General features: G+C 43.0%; 1 long non-coding RNA gene across 1 annotated transcript in view; it reads left to right on the top strand.

Moving 5' to 3' along the window:
* LOC117347768 overlaps positions 1-12932 on the top strand; it is a 43026-nt gene that overhangs the window by 20281 nt on the left and 9813 nt on the right. Inside the window, exon 2 of the long non-coding RNA XR_004536832.1 lies at positions 10975-11067. This is a non-coding gene — a long non-coding RNA (uncharacterized LOC117347768). The remainder of the gene's footprint in view (positions 1-10974; positions 11068-12932) is intronic.

Raw genomic sequence — 12932 nt, 5'->3', positions numbered from 1 at the left:
GAGACTGTTCTATGCATGTACCACCCTTTCTGTAAAAAAGTATTTCATTAGGTTACTCCTGAGCCTTTCACTTCTTAACTTTATCCTATGCCCTCTCATTCCAGAGTTTCCTTTCAAATGAAAGAGACTTGACTCACGCACTTTTACATCATGTAGGTATTTAAACGTCTCTATATCTCCCCTCTCCCACCTTTCCTCTAAAGCAGTGTTTCCCAACCCTGTCCTGGAGGACCACCAGCCAGTCGGGTTTTCGGGATAACCCTAATGAATATGTAGGAGAGAGATTTGCATATAATGGAGGTGACAGGCATGCAAATCTGCTCCATGCATATTCATTAGGGCTATCCTGAAAACCTGACTGGCTGGTGGTCCTCCAGGAAAGGGTTGGGAACCACTGCTCTAAAGTATATGTATTGAGATCTTTAAGTCTGTTCCCACACGCCTTATGACGAAGACCACCCATCATTTTAGTAGCCTTCCTCTGGACCGACTCCATCCTTTGTTTTTGTTTCTTTAAATTCTTTATTTATGATTTTTAACATTTGACAATCTTATCAGTCAAATACAGAAAAAAAAATACAATGCCAAGAAAAATATTCACTGCAGGCACAATACATCTTGCGCAAAATAACAAGGAAATTATACAGTACAAAGTATTCTTAGTTCACTGTTAATGGAGGTGGAGCTGAATATAGACTGAAATAACTAACAAGGAAAATTACTATAAGGAAAATAAAGATGGAGCTAGACGGTCCCTGAACATGTCCTTACTGAGCTCATATTAGAAGTAGCAGACTCATGTAGTAGATTCACTCTGCCCTTTAGCTGAAATAAATTTTAATAACTGCTGTGGCTCAAAGAAAACATATCGATTCTCTTTATAAACCAAAACGCACTTACAGGGGCATCTCAAAACAAATGTTGCCCCTAACTGTACTGCCTGAGGTCTCAAAATAAGAAATTGTTTCCTTCTCTTCTGTGTAGAGCGAGATACATTTGGATACATTTTTCCAATACTTGTCATAAAGGGAACATCTTTATATTTGAAAAAAAAAAAGTTTTAGCATCGAGTCCCTATCTGAATCTAATGCAAATTGTACCAGCAAGGTAGAGGTAATCTGGACTTCAGTGTCTGACCTCTCTAAGAAATTAGATAAATCCAAGCTATCAGCAGATAAATTCTGCTGATTAGGATCAGGATTTTGAGATTTAACTCTCCCAGGCAAGTAATAGATTTTTGAGAGAAGTGGGTATGAAGTCTCTGATACTTTTAGAATTTCTTTTAAATACCTCTTGAACATATCATGTGCTGTTACAGAAAACACTTTTGGGAAATTTATAATCTGAAGATTACATTTCCTAGTAACATTCTCCAGCATTTCTACTTTAAAATGTAAATTCCCACTGTCTTTAACCCAAGTTAAAGCCTGAGTTTTAATCTGGTCTCATGATCTTCCATCTTGTTTTCCAGACATACTTTATTCTTTAAGTCCAAATTTTCTGAGAGTCAGGCCAAAGCCAGTTTCCACGAAGCAGTGGCCAAATGAAATATTCATAGAACTGCAAATTCAAAAGTGATCTTAAGTGCTAGAACATTACAAAACAATTCCAGGAGAGTGTTGGGGTAAGTTAAATCCTAGTTGGTCACCCTCCTTTTAATTTCTATAGTCTCACCACAACCACATGTGCAATAGAAGCAGCCAGTCCACATGAGGGGACTGTTTTCTATTTTTTCACTTTGGGGGTCTTTATTCCCAGCATGAGATTATTGCAACAACTTAACAAGCTGCTTTCCACCCCCCCCCTAATCTTTCCTTCGACTTGTTGTTTTATGCTGGTTTTCTTTTCGTTTTGCACCTATGAACCTTTAAGTTCATCCAGGCCTTAGGGAAACAAGTACTTAAAGTGCCGGACTTTTTCAAGCTCACTGGGCTAGAAAATCTGACAGTGAATGTGCACACAATGATTCGGCATACAAAGGGTGTATCAGCAGCCAGCACAAAGGAAAAGGAAGAATATGAGCATTCAAAGAGCAAGGGGAGGTGCTCAAAATCTGTTTCTCAATACCAGTACCAAGCTTCTCTCCCAAGATTCCCATATTTCAATTAGGACACAATGGATAGATTGTAAGGACAGTAACCTGGACAATGGGAAAAATTGGCAGCCAGTAATTAACTAAAAAACATTCTGTGAGAATAAGTTCAACCGACCATAATGGGAAGGTTTAACGATGCTTTCTCCAGAAGTCTTAATTTCATTCCCTTCAGGCCAGTGCTGATGTCTGTACAGGGCAAACTGCTGGCCGTTTAACAATAACCATGTTTAAACCTGTTGACACTACTTATTGCAACACCTATCTCTAAACAACATAAAAATGCTAGCGTACATAATTCTGTTTACAGAAGTCTATCAATCTTAAAGACCGCAAGATAGTTGGAATGTACAATACAGCTTCGCTATGGATAGAGAACCAAGATTCAGTTAATGTCAGCGAACTGTTTTTATCTGTTAATTTTTGGAAACGGAAATAATAAAATTGTCTCATCTCGTGGCTAATAAGGGTCCTTTTACTACGGCGCGCTAACCAATTTGGTGCGCACTAAATGCGAAGGCACCCATTATATTCTATGGGTGCCTTAGCATTTAGCGCGTGCTAAATCGGTTAGCGCGCCTTAGGGGACATAAGAGCATAAGAACATAAGAATTGCCGCTGCTGGGTCAGACCAGTGGTCCATCTTGCGGCGGCCCTTAGGTCAAAGACCAGAGCCCTGAGGCTAACCTTACCTGCGTACGTTCTGTTAGGGAATGACACGGTGACAAAATTCCCGTCCTCGCGGATAACCGAGGGAAATAATCCCATTTCATTTTTTAGTGTCTATTTCAGCCTCAGTCCTTCTACACCAGCATTCTTCAAAGCAAAGCTTGAGGGTCAGTGGTTGTGGCCATTCATACTCTGATTCTTCCCTCTCTCTTTAAAGAATGACATGAAGATTGTTTACCGCGGTTATCTGCGGGGACGGGAACAGTGATGAATTTTGTCACCATGTCATTCTAATCTGGTTCAGCAGGAACTTGTCTAACTTTGTCTTGAATCCATGGAGGGTGTTTTCCCCTATAACAGCCTCCGGAAGAGCATTCCAGTTTTCTACCACTCTCCAAAGTGAATATGTTCATAGAATCTTCAGTGGTAGATTTCATCATCAGATTAAAGGCATGATGATGACATGGGGGGGGAAGGGGCACAGTGTTTTTTCATTTGCTTTTACGTAATGATGGTTGAATCCATGTGGCTTTATCTACAGTTTGGCCTAGTATACTGACCTGATGGAGACACATTTGATGATTGTTGTTATTATTTTATGCTTGAATGGGTAGAAACGTTCAGTTCTTTACCTTTTCTGATTGTCTTGATGCTTATTGTGATCCAAATTATTGGTTTACCTTCCACATTTTTCCTTTTTGGACATATGCAGCCATCATTGTAATTGTAATTATAAGCCAGAGGCTACAAATATAGAATTAGGGCCTTTGTTCTTAGCTGTTTAAAATTTGTAAATTCAAGTTTTTATTTTCCAGCTAGTTAATGATTTTTCAAGCGTACAAAATATCAGTAGTTTCATGGTGAAGTTTTCATTGTGGGGTACTTTCCAGTTAAATCAAATCCTATTTTTGTGCAGCAGAGTTCATGCAAAGGCAAAGAAAAACAGTGGGAAAGACTAGAACAGGACTGTTGAATATGCACTAAGGGACCCTTATATTAAGCTGCAGCAAAAAGTGACCTTAGCGTGCCCTTAAGTGGGTCTTTTCTGTGCGCTAAGGCCACTGTTTGCTATGGCCAGAAAATGGCTGATTTTCCATTTTCTGATTTAATAGCTATGCACTAATGTTACCATTAGCATGTGGCTGTTAATAAAAATTAGCTAATTGGCACCAATATGGATTTGTCTGCATTTGCCATGTCCACCCAAATCTCATGGTGCTCAACTTAAAAGGGGGCATGGCTATGATACATGGTGCATGAACAGATCAGAGGTGTTCCTAAAATTTGCATGTCGTGTTATAGAATACAGGGGATGTGCACCCAAATTGGGCACTGGGAATTACACCCAATAAAATAGCATTGAGTGCCGATTTTTTTCGGCACTGATTTTTGAGCACCATTTAATGAATCTATCCTACAATATATTGCAATGTCATATATGCTGGACTTCCATCAGTAGCCCTTAAAAATCTTCAGTCAATACAAAATACGGCCATCAGACTACTCACTCGTACATGGTGTTTCGATCATGTGACACTGATCTAAAGGAAAGCTACTGGCTCCCAATTAAATTCTGAATAGATTACAAACTGTTGACATTAGCTTTTAAAACAATGCATTCCGGACTACCTTCCTATCTGGCATCCTTTTTTATTCCTTATAGACCAATTCTCTCCTTACATTCAGGTTCCTCATGCCAACCGACTATCTCCTCTGTTCATATGACCAGGCTCAACTTCACCCATCACTCTGCCTTTTTTTTGCCATCATCCCATTGTTGTAGAATTCTCTTCCTGTTAATCTTCGTTCAGAACTCTCCTGTTTTAAGTTTTGTGTAGAGAAATCCTGCCTGTCCCCACCAGTATCTTGCCAATCCCCACCAGAATCCTCTCCGTCCCTGCCCAACCCCATGAGGAATCTCCTCTGTCCCTGCCTGACCCCCCATAAAAAGAAGGAATTACTTCTGACAGTTTTTAAAGTCTTTGTTTATTTAAACCAACAATAAAATACAATATTAACAAATAACAGTGAATAGAAATAAGAAATGCATACATCACCAGAAAGAATTAGAATAGACATTAGGTCATGTGACTGTAGGGTCCACCATTTCTTGTTAAAAGAGTTGGATTTTTTGGCAATATAAAGCTCATATCTGTAGAGCAAACAAATCTGGTTCCACCATCTGGCATAGATAACTTGTGAGAGGTCCCCTCAAGATCCACAAATGATTTTTAATGCAGCAATGAGTAAAAAAATCAAACAATACAGCATCAAAATCATTTAAAGCAGAATTGAGAGAGACACTTTTCAGGACAATTGCCAAGAAAAATGTGCCAAAACTGAACTGGAAACCCCAAAACAAACTCAGCAAGTACTTCATTTTGTACTAAACACAATTGGTGGCCATGAGAGGGGGCTGGGCCTCCCACTTTGAACTTAGCCCCCCCTCAAAATGATCATCTCCCTTGTTGTAGCCGGTAGGACATTTTGTTCTTCCATCATCTTGATCCCAGTTTCTGCTTTTGTCTATCTTCTACTAATTCTCTTTCCAGGCCTGGGGAACCACGGTTCCATCCCCGCAGGAGTCCCATGAGCCTGGGGGGGATCTCAGCGGGAGTCCCGTAGACCTGGGGGGATCCCCATGGGAGTCCCGTAGACTGGGGGGAATCCCCGTGGGAGTCCTGTAGACCGGGAGGGGGGGATCCCTGTGGGAGTCCCGCGGCACCCGCGGGATTCCCGCAATCCCCGTTCTCATGCAGACCTCTAGTTTTGTGCTCTCCTTAAAACTCCATCTTTTTGCCAATTAAAAAACTAATTTAAAAAAATGTATGGGCCTATAAAACAGGCCGCTGATGTCCTATCCACAGGGGTGCCTGCTGGTGTCTAGGGTCGAAGTGGGTATGGCTTGCACAAGAAGTGACCGTAGGCACTGGTAGGAGCCTCTGTGGATGCGATTCTCATATAAAGTAGGCACTGGAAATGTAAAACCCTGGCTTACATTTCCGGCATGTACTTTACACGTGGCTGCAATTCTGCAACCGGCTCCAGCTTTGGAGGCACCGGCCAATGCTGGCGCTGGTTGCAGAATCCAGTGCTAAGTGCTATTCCGTAATTGGCCCTCAGTGTTGGGTGCCATTTCTAGAAAAGCACATAGCACTGGGATCCACCCTCAGTTTTGGGTGTGAGGATTTACATCAGCTGAGACGTGGAGTAAATATTCATTCCTTCATTAGGTGCATCTGCTATCTATATATATAAAATCGGAGGTATGTATGTGTGTATGTGTGTGTGTATGTGTGTATGTGCCGCGATCACGCAAAAACGGCTTGACCGATTTGAACGAAACTTGGGATGCAGATCCCTCACTACCTGGGGTGATATGTTCTGGGGGTCTCGTGGCCCACCTTCACACGTGGGAAGGGTGGGTTCACCCAAGAATGTATATGTTCTTGCTCCTGGAGGTGAAACTAAAAATGTTGTTTATAATCAATTTTTGTGTTAGTTGAATTGTATTCATTTTGCCAAATATTTCACATTATACTTTGAATATTTTACTTTTTATAAAGCTGTAACAAAATTATTTCATTCACCACTATAAAGTATCTTTATTTAAATCCATTTACTGTGTTATTGGTATAATTAAATACCCGTGCAACGCCGGGGCATCAGCTAGTCTAATATAATAAAATGGTAGACGCGCATGCGCACTAAAAAAATCGTGTTCCCTGAGATGTCCCGTTTTTTTTAGTGCGCATGCGCGGGTTGCACGTCACCAGCCAATCGCCTCCACAGGCCGGACCGCGCGCGGCCCCAGCGGCGGCTTTCAAATAAAAATAAAAAAAATTACACAGCTGCGAGACAGGAGCTGCGGCGGCGGCGGCGACTTTCAACGACGAAGAAGCTGCAGCTCGGGAAGTCGGGGCCTCCCCCGCCACGTACAACCCGCTCCCTCTCCTGCAGCTCAGGCACCACAGAAGCTGTGAAAACGCGCAACCCGGTCCCCGCGTCTGCCTACCCTTCCCCCCAACACAGCGCATTTGCCCCCCCCCCCTCTCAGAGAGTCCTTTGCCGCTCAGTGTTCCCTCTAAGCGGGCGGGTGTTGTGAGCAAACTTTTTTCACTGTGAGCTAAAAATATCGGGCGCCAGCAAGTTATGAGCCAAATAAATATGTTGCTTTCTACCACAGAACTTCCTTACGTTTGTATGGAATCTATCCCCTTTCAACTTTAGAGAGTGCCCTCTCGTTCTCCCTGCCTTAGCTACTAAGTCTATTCCCTTCAGTACCTTGAATGTTTCTATCATGTCCCCTCTCAATCTCCTCTGCTCAAGGGAGAAGAGGCCCAGTTTCTCTAATCTTTCGCTGTACGGCAACTCCTCCAGCCCCTTAACCATACGTGACAAAAAATCAATTCATGTAGCAAATGCTACATTTATCTTTTGGCATGGCCCATCATGTAGCAAATGCTATAACTGATGGGCCATGCCAAAAGATAAATATATATATACTAAAAAATAAAAAATAAAAATAAATATATACTAGGAGTAAAGGGGCATGCAATAAAGCTTTTAAGTAGTAGATTTAAAACAAACCTGGGAAAATATTTTTCATTCAACATGTAATTAAAAAAAGATTTGGATAATTTCCTTAAAAAATCTGCATGACATTATTAAGATGGACTTAGGAAAGCCCACTGCTTATTCCTAGAATAAACAGCATAAAATCTGTTTTACTCTTTTGCACTGTTGTGCTTTCAGCAAAATGTTTTAAACACAAAAACAGAAAATCACATGCACAGGCATTAGGTCACCCAGGCATCTAGAATTAGCAATCTTGCACAGCCAGCCTATGATTGACAGGAGCTGCCAAATCACATTGAAAAGGATGATAAGGAAGGCAGATAAGAGATGGTGGAAGGAAGACAAAACGAAAAGGCAAGAACAAAACTGAAGTAGAAACGAGCCAAACATACAGTATAGCATACAAAAAATGTATGTTTTCCTTTGGCTTCCAAAAACTGATTGGCATCCAAGTTCCCTAAAGTTTCACACAGTCATCTTCTAATAATGTCACCATATACAGTTGGCTTGCCAGAAATATGTTTAGGATGCCACTGCAACTCTACCGAACAAACAAAGCAAAAAACTGCAGACCTTGTACACGATGCAGGCAGGCTTTATTATGACAAGTAAATTTAGGTTAAAAACCTTTTACCAGGTGAGGGACCCAACACGGTCCGTGTTTCGGACTAACCTTCGTCAGGGGTCCAATTTTGGTAAAGCAGAAAATTATCAAAAGAAAAAAGCCTTGGGTGATTAGCCGATAGGTGACATGCTGAAAAAACTCTACCAACAGCATATTAACTTAACAGTGTAGCTTCAAAATAACTGCATCTCTATCCTTCCCTCCCCCCTGTGGTTTTTAGCATATCTCTCTTCTCATTTCCTCCACTCAGATCTGATCATTCTCTGCTCTCTCTTCCCTTTTCTTCTCTGGTCTTCCTTCTCTATTTTCTGCCTCCATCTAAATTAAATTCTTTCTTACTATTTAGTCCCGTTTCCCTCTTTTCACTGTGTCTACACACAGCTTGTCACCCCTTTCCCTCACCCCTCCATTATCTTACTATTTTCTTCCCCCTTTATTTATCTCCTCCTTCCATCCAGTATGTGTTCTTTCCCCACTTCCATTCAGCATCTGCTCTCCCTTCTCAACTGACATCCATCTGCCTTCTGCTCTCTCTCCCTTCTTCTCACTTCCATCATCTGTCCCCTTCTCTCTCTCTCTCATCTCCTCCATTCCATCATCTGCCCCTTCTCTCTCTCTCTCTCTCTCCCCCCCCCCCCAACTTCCATCATCTGCCCCCCTTCCCCTCACCTTTGTGGGTCACTTTCTTTCCCCTGAGGGTGGCTCATGTCACAGGGGAAGCTTTGGCCGAGCAGAACCGCTTGATTGACAGTGGAACTTACTTGATTGATGTCGATGCTGGGGCCCGTTGCCGTTTGAAGGAAAAAAAAAAAGGTGGAAAAAAGGAACCTGTAAAGGCGAGAGGAAGGGAAACCTCCAGGACAGCTGCTTTTTGCCCTCCTTCAGCGGCCCAAGAGTTCAGACCAGCAGCGGCAGCTCTGTATGCTTTTAACTTCGGCACAGAGCTGCCCCTAATCAATAGTTTAGCGCGGTTTCATGAGGCAGCCTCGGGGCCTTTGATAGCCGGCCCGCTTCGATGATGCGATGTGGGCCGGCCTAGCAAAGGCCCCGAGGCTGCCTTATGAAACTGCGCTAAACTATTGATTAGGGGCAGCTCTGTGCCGAAGTTAAAAGCATACACAGCTGCCGCTGCTGGTCTGGAGGTGCGGAGACAAGGCAGGAGGCAAACGCGGTGGAAGGCAGGAGTCCCGGCGAAGGCAGGAGTCCCGGCACAGCGACTACAACAGGAAGTTGCAAGTCAGCTGACGCCGGCCTTTCGTTGCGGCGGGGACCGAATCCTTCGCGGACCGGCAAGATTTTGTTTGCGGACCGGCGGTTTAAGAACTGTGCTCTACACTGTGTGCGCTGTGACGAGAAACTTGTGCGCTGCGAGGTAATATTTTGTGCGCCAGCGCACCCCAGCGCAGTTTAGCGGGAACACTGCCCGGGTTACCACCCTTCCCTTGCCGCTGACCCGACTACCTACCCGGCGATTTAAGCAGCAGTCTTCACAAGCTGCTTCAGGCACTTCTACTGCCCTGATTTGCTCTGCCGCGTCTCTGATGATGTCATCAGGGACGTGCCAGAGTAAATCAGGGCAGTAGAAGAACACGAAGCAGCGTGTGAAGACTGCTGCACAGGCTGCTTGAATGGGAGCAGGAAGAGGTGATGATGGACAGGGGGAGAAAAAGGAAGGGAGGCCTACTGTTGGACAGGGGGAGCAGGAAGAGGTGCTGATGGACAGGAGGGGGGGAAATGAAGGGAGGCCTACTGCTGGACAGAGGGAGCAGGAAGAGGTGCTGATGGACAGGGGGGAGGTAAAACAAAGGGAGAAGGACTGCTGCTGGATAAGGGGAGCTTAAATGGGTGGTGGTGGACAGGGGGGGAAATAAAGGGAGGCCTAATGCTGGACAGGGGGAGCAGGAAGAGGTGCTGATGGACAGGGGGAAAAAATGAAGGGAGGCCTACTGCTGGACAGGGGGAGCAGGAAGAGATGCTGATGGATGGGGGTGGGGTGGGTGGGTGGTGGTGGAAATGAAGGGAGACCTACTGCTGGACAGAGGGAGCAGGAAGAGGTGATGATGGACAGGGGGGAGGTAAAACAAAGGGAGAAGGGCTGCTGCTGGATAAGGGGAGCAGTGAAGGGGTGGTGGTGGACACAGGGGAGGTAAAAAGAAGGGAGAATGGACAGGAAAAAGTGGCTAAGGAGACAGAGAGAGAAAGAAATAAAGACAGACACACACATATATTCTAGCACCCAAGGGAGGAAAATGCTGCACAGGGAAGTAGGGAGGGGGGAAATGCTTATGCACAAGGAAATGGAGGAGGAGGGAATGCTGATATGGCTACTGTACAGGAAAGTAGACAAGGGGAGATAAATGCTGCATAGGGGGCAGAAAGAGAGACAAATAGAAAGAAAGACAAATAATAGGAGGGAGGGAGACAGAAAGAAAAGAAGAAAGACACAAGGGCAGGGAGTGAGACAGAAAGAAAGAAAGACAGACATACATATATTCTAGCACACGTTAATGTAACGGGCTTAAAGACTAGTATTCTATAAAAGGGTGTGCAAATTCAAGGAATGCCCCTGACCCGCCCATCCTCCCCAATGGCTGCACAACTTTTCGGATCCATGCTTTAAAATTTTGCATGTGTCTTTACAGAATACGGACTAGGAAGATGCAGACCTAAATTTATCATCAAGATTGTTAGTGCCCAATTATTGTCACTAATTAACTTATTATTCAATTGACTTGTGTGTGCAAATTTGGCACATGCACCTTGTATAGAATTTTACTAGAAAATGTTTTATTTTCTGTAGGTTTCATTTGTCAACGACGAACAATAACATGGGAGACGTCGTTGACATTTTCCATGACATTGCAATCACCAGCCTATCCCACCTATTGATTACAAAAACATTGGCAGAGGACTTCTTGAAGCCAAATTTTCTGTTATTTATAATTAAATTTTAACTTAGGAGGAATGGGGCAGGATTTTACTTTTTAAATATATATTTTTTCTAATTTAGGGATCTGAATGGACTTAAACTTAGTGGACAGATTCCACCGATCCTTGAGGAAGGATTAAAAACTGGCAGCATGTAAAAAGAAATCTTCACATGGTAAATTATGAATAAAATTAAAATAGACATATCACACATCAAAATGTTATTGTAACAGGCTGTGATGAAGACTACATAGGTTTGCTTTTGCTATTGTAATTAAATGCAATCTACCAAAGTTGATAATGAACCACACAAGAAAATATCTTGAAGAAAAAGATGTGCCTGTGATCTTGATCTGTTCTGTTAATTTTGGATTATTTGAATTAGAATATTGATATTTTTAAAGTGGTGATGTGTTCAGCATGGTGTCAGGTCAAAAACGCGCCGGGACAAAGGCGCGCGCAGACAACTGAGCACAACGTGGAGGCACGCGCCAAAGAAAATGACTGTTTTAAAGAGCTCCGATGGGGAGTGTGTGGGGAGGAACCCCCCCCCACTTTACTTTATACAGATCGCACCGCATTGTGGGGGCGTTGTGGGGGGGTATTGGGGGTTGTAACCCCCCACATTTTACTGAAAACTTCACTTTTTCCCTAAAAAACAGGGAAACAGTTAAGTTTCCAGTATAATGAGGGTGGTTACAACCCCCCAAGACCCCCACAACGCCGCCGCAATCTGTATTAAGTAAAGTGAGGGGGTTCCCCAGTAAAAACCCCCGTCGGAACCCCTAAAAACACTCTTTTTCTTTGGCGCGCGCTTCCATCTTGCGCTCAGTTGTCGGCGCGTGCCTTTGTCTTCGGCGGTTTTGTCTATGAACCGTTCAGCACCAAAGCAAGATGATGAATGAATCTTTTGGGTGGGTAAGTGTGTGTACCACATATATGTATGAAAAAATGATGGCGGAACGTTTGGGGACTAGTAAGTCCTTTAATGATGTATGGAGTCCATTGACTAGTTTTGTTACATTTCAGTAAGGGTCATGTTTCTTCCCTTTTCATTAGATTTCTTTACACATCCAGGGAGGGAAATGTACTTTGAGGAGTTAAATTATTTAATCATAATATTGAAATCACATCCTGTGTTTTATTATATTAATAATTAATTTGAGGATGGGAGTAAATGACTGTTTAATGTAATAATTGTATAGTTATTAGTGCGTTCTATGCAGTGTTTTATGATTTACCAATTGTATTGCACTATCAAAGTTTGAAAATCAAAGATTTAAACAAACAAAAAAAAAAGATCATGAATGAATCCAATTGGATGGAATATTCTACAGCATCCTTAGTAAGAGTAAGGAGGATGTGGAAGATGTTCGAATCCAAGCTGTTTCACTGTCTCTTCTGTCACTGCTGCTATATGAGGACATGCCTTGTCATTGTGCAGCAAGACTGTTTTGGACAACGTGCCTCTTCTTTTGCTCCATATTGCAGGATTTAAGTTCAATTTGCATCAATGCACAATAATTTTCACTGTTTACCGTTTGCCTGTGTGCTTGGAAATGCATCAGAATAGGCACCTTCATGTCCAAATAGAAGGTTAACATGATTTTCTTGGAGGAGGGCTGACATTTGAATGTCTTCTATGCTGGAGTAGATAGATGTCTCCACTCTATGCTTTGTCTTTTGCTCTCTGGGTTGTAGTGATGCACCCATGTCTTGTCGCAAGTGACAATTCTCGAATCTTCTTTATACTGTCTCAGGAACTGGGCTGCAACTTCCACTCGCTGTTGCTTGTGCAGATCAGTGAGCTGTTTGGAAACCCATCGTGCACAGACTTTCCTGTATCCCAAGTCATCATGCATTATGGCAAATGTAGATCCATAGCTGATATCCAAATTTGCAGTCAATTGAGACACTGTTATCTGTCAATCTTTTCTAGCAAGGCATCAGGCCTTTCCATGTGCTCTTGTGTGCACGATGTTGATGGGCGACCAGAACGACCTTTGTCGGTTATGCCTTATCTTCCCGCTTTAAACCTTA

The sequence above is a fragment of the Geotrypetes seraphini genome, chromosome 1, assembly GCF_902459505.1.
Source record: "Geotrypetes seraphini chromosome 1, aGeoSer1.1, whole genome shotgun sequence".
NCBI lineage: Eukaryota > Metazoa > Chordata > Amphibia > Gymnophiona > Dermophiidae > Geotrypetes > Geotrypetes seraphini.
This window is presented reverse-complemented; position numbering and strand designations above follow the sequence as displayed.